The sequence below is a fragment of the Cavia porcellus genome, unplaced genomic scaffold (assembly GCF_034190915.1).
Source record: "Cavia porcellus strain 051 isolate PalLab524CR breed Dunkin Hartley unplaced genomic scaffold, mCavPor4.1 scaffold_21, whole genome shotgun sequence".
Classification (NCBI taxonomy): Eukaryota; Metazoa; Chordata; class Mammalia; order Rodentia; family Caviidae; genus Cavia; species Cavia porcellus.
This window is the reverse complement of record NW_026947504.1, coordinates 63791202-63796538: the sequence shown is the minus strand read 5'-3', so window position 1 is coordinate 63796538 and position 5337 is coordinate 63791202. Positions and strand designations below refer to the sequence as shown.

General features: G+C 38.1%; 1 pseudogene; it reads left to right on the top strand.

Moving 5' to 3' along the window:
- The first annotated feature begins 2294 nt into the window (after positions 1-2294).
- Positions 2295-4557, top strand: LOC100716576 (phosphoglycerate kinase 1-like; annotated as a pseudogene).
- The last annotated feature ends 780 nt before the right edge of the window (positions 4558-5337 follow it).

Here is a 5337-nt window from a genome sequence, read left to right as displayed (position 1 = left end):
GCCTACACTTTTGGGTCAAAAGATTGATTGGTAGCAGAACAGAAGTCCGGAGTAGAATTGTCCAAACACAAAGCCACACTTTTCATGAATAAGTACCTCTAGGGCTAAGACACAGTTTTCATGGCCTCTTCCCAGATCTCCCAATCTCTCTCTCTCTCTCTCTCTCTCTCTCTCTCTCTCTCTCTCTCTCTCCTCTCTAGCCCCACCCCACCAGAGTTCCTCAAGACAGTCGTGTTTCCTGCAGATAAGGTGCTAAATCTCTCAAGTCAGCATGGATTGCTTTTTTTCTACACAGATGGTAGTTAGCAAAAAGACTGGTCCACGTAAAGGTTATTTGCCCTGGATTTGCTTTCTGCTTTATCTTAATAGATTTATATGTACTTTTTGTCTGTGAGCCCATTTCAATGAGTTAGATAACTTCACTGAACTCACTGTTCAGAAGACCCTTGTAGAAAATATGGTCATTCCAAGCAACAACACCTACTTTATTTAACCTGTCATGTTATTGTACTCTAGATCTATTTCCTGGAAATTGCTTAAATTATTTTGTGTCTCTGTCACTTACTTCCTTTTTCAAAAACATCAGAGTAGTAAATGGTGCAATTGTTGCTTAGTTATCTTTTTGATGTGCTCTTCATCCCCCTGCTCCAGTTTGTATATTTATGAATTCAAATGCTAAACTTGCAGGTCTGTATTATACAGTAACAATAAACCTGAAAATAGTACTATTGACATTTAATTGGCAAATGTCAAGTTATTGTGACTTTATATATTTTTAAATGGAGCATTACTATAAACAGTGGAATTACATAAAATGACTGTTTGAGTTAGATTTTTAAAGTTGTAAAAGAATGAGGATTATTAGCATTAATCCTCCAAAAATCAGGGTGTGTGGAGAAAAGCCAGTATTACAATAAGCTTGAAAGAAATTGTCAAATTAATCCTGGCTGATACAATGACCTCCCCACCTCCTGACACCAGCCTCCTGTCTCCACTTGAAGACGTCAACTTAAAAAGTGGGACAGCATTTAGAGAGTGCCTGCTGTGCTCTAGGCAGTGAAGAGAAAACCAAAATGAAAAAGCCTCACTCAGAGAACCTATAATTATAGTAACAGGCAGGACATTTTACAGGAGAAATAATAAGATGATATTGAGCAAGAAGAAATTTCAGGCTGAGCTCAGGAAAATAAGATTTATCAAATTTCTCAGTATAATCAGTAGAGCCATTATACTGTATAATGTTGTTAGGGCCATTAGTATTAATAATAGTAATCATCACTTATTATGAATGCACTGTAGAGAACAATTTTTTGCAGCAGTAGAGAGATAGAGCAGATAGACCTGCAGAGAAATGAGCTTTTAATTCTGTGATGCCAGGCACAATATAAATTCTAAGAACAAAGGTTTTAACCACCTCATCATCAAAACATACGGCCTGACCATATTTAAGATAAGTGCTTCTTCCACACTCTACTCCTTAATTAAAGATGATGATTCTTAATATGATTGACTCAGCTGACAAAACTTGGACCCAAAAATGGTCAGTTGGGAACATTTATTCTCTTTACTATTTTACTTTCTGAAATAACCCACAAGATGAATTTACTTTGTTCTTGTGTGTAAGAAGTCAGGTGAAGGGTATAAAATAGAATGTTAGGAGAATATGTATGTTTTATAAAATATTTTTTAATTAGTACCAGGGATCGAACTCACAACCGCCTGCTTGCAAGGCAGGCGCTTATGTCACTGAGCTAAATCCCCAGCCCCATAATAAAATATTTTAATGGAAATTATTATAGTGATAATTTTAAATTTACATGCAGTTTTAAACAAAAATACACAGAATACTTTCTACTAGTTTCCCCATTTTTCAAAACGATGGTATCATATCACAATGAGGATACTGACATTGATACAATCTGCCTGTTTTATTCATATTTTCCTACTTTGGCATATAAACATTTGTGTATGTGTGCATTTAATAACTTACAATTTTGTTGCATATGCAAGTTCATGTACCCATCCCCATGATCAGCACACAAACATTTCATTACCACAAGAATCCTTCTCTGTTTCCCATTTATAACAACACTTAACTCTCTCATCCTCCATCTTTAACCACTGTCAACTAACCATTGCTATTTTTCATTTTTAAGTTCTAGCGTTTAAAAACTATTACAAGGGTTGTCATTTATAAAATGATTTGAGTGTTTTCTGCCCACATCCCCAGCACTGTACAGTGTCACTGGCCTCCGTCTAAGTCCCTGACTTCTCGCCTCTGCTTTGTTACCAAAATGCCACTTTCTAACAAGCTGACTCTGGACAAGCTGGAAGTGAAGCAGAAGCCAGTCTTTATCTTTATGAGAGTGGATGTCAGTGTTCCTATGGAGAACAACTAGATAACCAACAACCAAAGAGTCAAGGCTGCTGTCCTAAGCATCAAATTCTGCTTGGACAATGGAGCCAAGTCAGTTGTCTTTATGAGCCAGCTGGGTTGGCCTGAAGATATTGCAATGCCTGGTGAGTATTCTTTATAGCCAGCTGCTGTAGAACTGGTCCCTGGTAGGCAAGGATGTTCTACTGTTGAAGGACTGTGTGCACCCAGAAGTGGAGAAAGCCTGTGCTGATCCATCAGTTGGTCTGTCGTCCTGCTGGAGAACATCTACTTTCACGTGGAGGAAGGAAGGAAAAAGATGCTTCTAGAAATGAGGCTAAAGCTTAGCCCGCCAAAATAGAAGCTGTCTGAGCTTCAGTTTCCAAGGTAGGGGATGTGCACGTCAACGATGATTTTGGTACTGGACACTGAGCCCACAGCTCCATGGTGGAAGTCAGCCTGCCACAGAAGGCTGGTAGATTTTTTAAAAATTTTATTTAAAGAGAAAAAAACATAAAAAATGGTAGAAATAATACATAATTTCAAAAAAATAGAAAGAAATCACTAGTTGATAAACTACATATTGTCCTCTTAGAAATAGTTGTTCAAGTTACAAAAGTAAAGCATATAAAGTGAACATTGAAACATGAGACTGCAAATAGTTCTGTTCAATGATCCAGCAAAAACTTAGTAATATGGTCATCAATCCTACACACTTAAACATACATGCAGTTATATCCCTTAGAACACTTTTTTTTCCTCTCTTTTTTACAATAGCAGTTACACATTTTGGGTTTTATTACTCCTACAGTTCTTATTACTTTTTACATTAGAGACACAATGTCATATTTATAAATATGATTATTTATTTCACTAATGAGGATAGCCTCAAATTGTCTCCACTTGCCTAGGAAGATCTCAAGATCAGCATTTTTATAGCTGAGTAATAGTCCATCGTATAAAAATACCTCATCTTTTTCAGCTACTCTGCAGTTGATGGGCATTTTGGTTATTTCCAAGATTTGGCTACTACAAAGTATGCTGCTATGAACATGGGTGCACATATATCATTGTGATATGACCTTTTCTGTTGTTCTGGGAAAATCCCCAGGAGGGGAATAGCTGGAATGAATGGAACTTCCAGTCCTAATCTTCTGGGAATTCTCTATATTGATTTCCATAGTGGCTGCAACAGTCTGCACTCCACCAACAGTGGAGCAGTGTTCCTTTTTCCCTGCATCCTCACCACCATTTGTTATCAGTTGATTTCTTGATGGCAGCTATTCTTTCCGGAGTGAGATGAAATCTCAATGCTGTTTTAATTTGCATTTCTCAAATGACCAGTGATGGTGAGCATTTCTTCATGTATTTATTTGCCATTTGTATATCTTCATCTGAGAACTGTGTGTTCATCTCGGATGCCCATTTTTGGAGAAGGTCTTTGAATTTGGGGGCCTTGATGTGCTGGTAGATTTTTGATGAAGGAGCTGAACTATTTTTCTCTGGTTGAAGAAATCAGAACAACCCTTCCTGACCATCTTAGGTGGAGCTAACATTGCAAATAAGATTCAGCTGATCAATAATATACTGAACAAAAAATAGTAATACACTGGACAAAGTCAATGAGATGATTGTCGGTGGTGGAATGACTTACCTTCCTTAAGGTGCTCAGCAACATGGAGATTGGCATTTCTCTGCTGGATGAAGGGGGAGCCCAGATTGTTAAAGACATGATGAACAAAGCTGGGAAGAATGATGTGCAAATTACTTTGCCCATTGACTTTGTCACTGCGGACAAGTTTGATGAGAATGCCAAGACTCACCAAGCCACTGTGGCCTCTGGCACACCTACTGGATGGAGGAGATCGGACTTTGGTCCCAAGAGCAGCAAGAGGTATGCTGAGGCTCTTGGTCATGCTAAGCAGACTGTGTGGAATGGACCTGTGCAGGTATTTGAGTGGGAAGCTTTTCCTAGGAACCAAAGCCTTCATGGATGAAGGTGGTGAAAGAGGTTGCATTATCATCATATGGGGTGGAGACATTAATACTTACTTTGCCAAACAGAACACAGAGGATGAAGTCAGCCATGTGAGCACTGGAGGTGGTGCCTCCAGCTCCTCCACGGTAAAGTCCTTCCTGGGGTGGATGCTTTCAGCAGTTTTTACTGCTTTCCTGCCCTTTAGTTCTTGTGCACAGTCCCTAAGACAAAATAGTATATTTTCTGCTTCTCCATTTGGCATTAGTTAAAACTTTCCTCCAAGATTCAGCTAGTGGCAAAGGATGCAGGATCCAGAACCTTTACACTATACCTCAACTGATGTTTACTGCACCTTGGACTTGACTACATTCTTCAAGTTGCCATTTAAGTTTTTAGTGACTAAATCATTGTGCATTCCAGAATGCATCTGTAATTTCCTGTTAAAAGAAGGCAAGCTGTGTTTGAAGTAGCTTATTCTGATCAGCTTTGTCAATGTTCATTATTCAGCACGGAAACAAAATGAAACTCCAGTTGTAGGGAGGGAGAAGTTGTTGATGATATATTAAATAAAAAATAAAAGTGTTTCCTGAAAAAAAAATGTTGAATAGGGTTGAGGGTGTAGCTCAGTGACAGAGCATTTGCCTAGCATACACTAGACCCTGGAGAGAAAGAGAAAAGTTACATAAATGGAATCATATAGTGTGAAAACCTTTAAGATATGTCTTTTGCAAATGAAAAGGGAACCAAGAGATTGGAGGTGGAGGAGGGAGAGGCGAGAAAGGAAAATGAATAAGAATTAAAATATGCGCCTGCACCAACTTTCCACAATGAACATAACGATTATGCACATCAAGCATGTACTAATAAAAATTTTAAAATGAACAAGTTGATCTTTTGTTTCCACTCAACTTAATTCCTTGAAGATTCACCCACGTTATTATTTATATCCATTCCTTTTAATTCCTAAGTAGTAGTCAGTAGAATG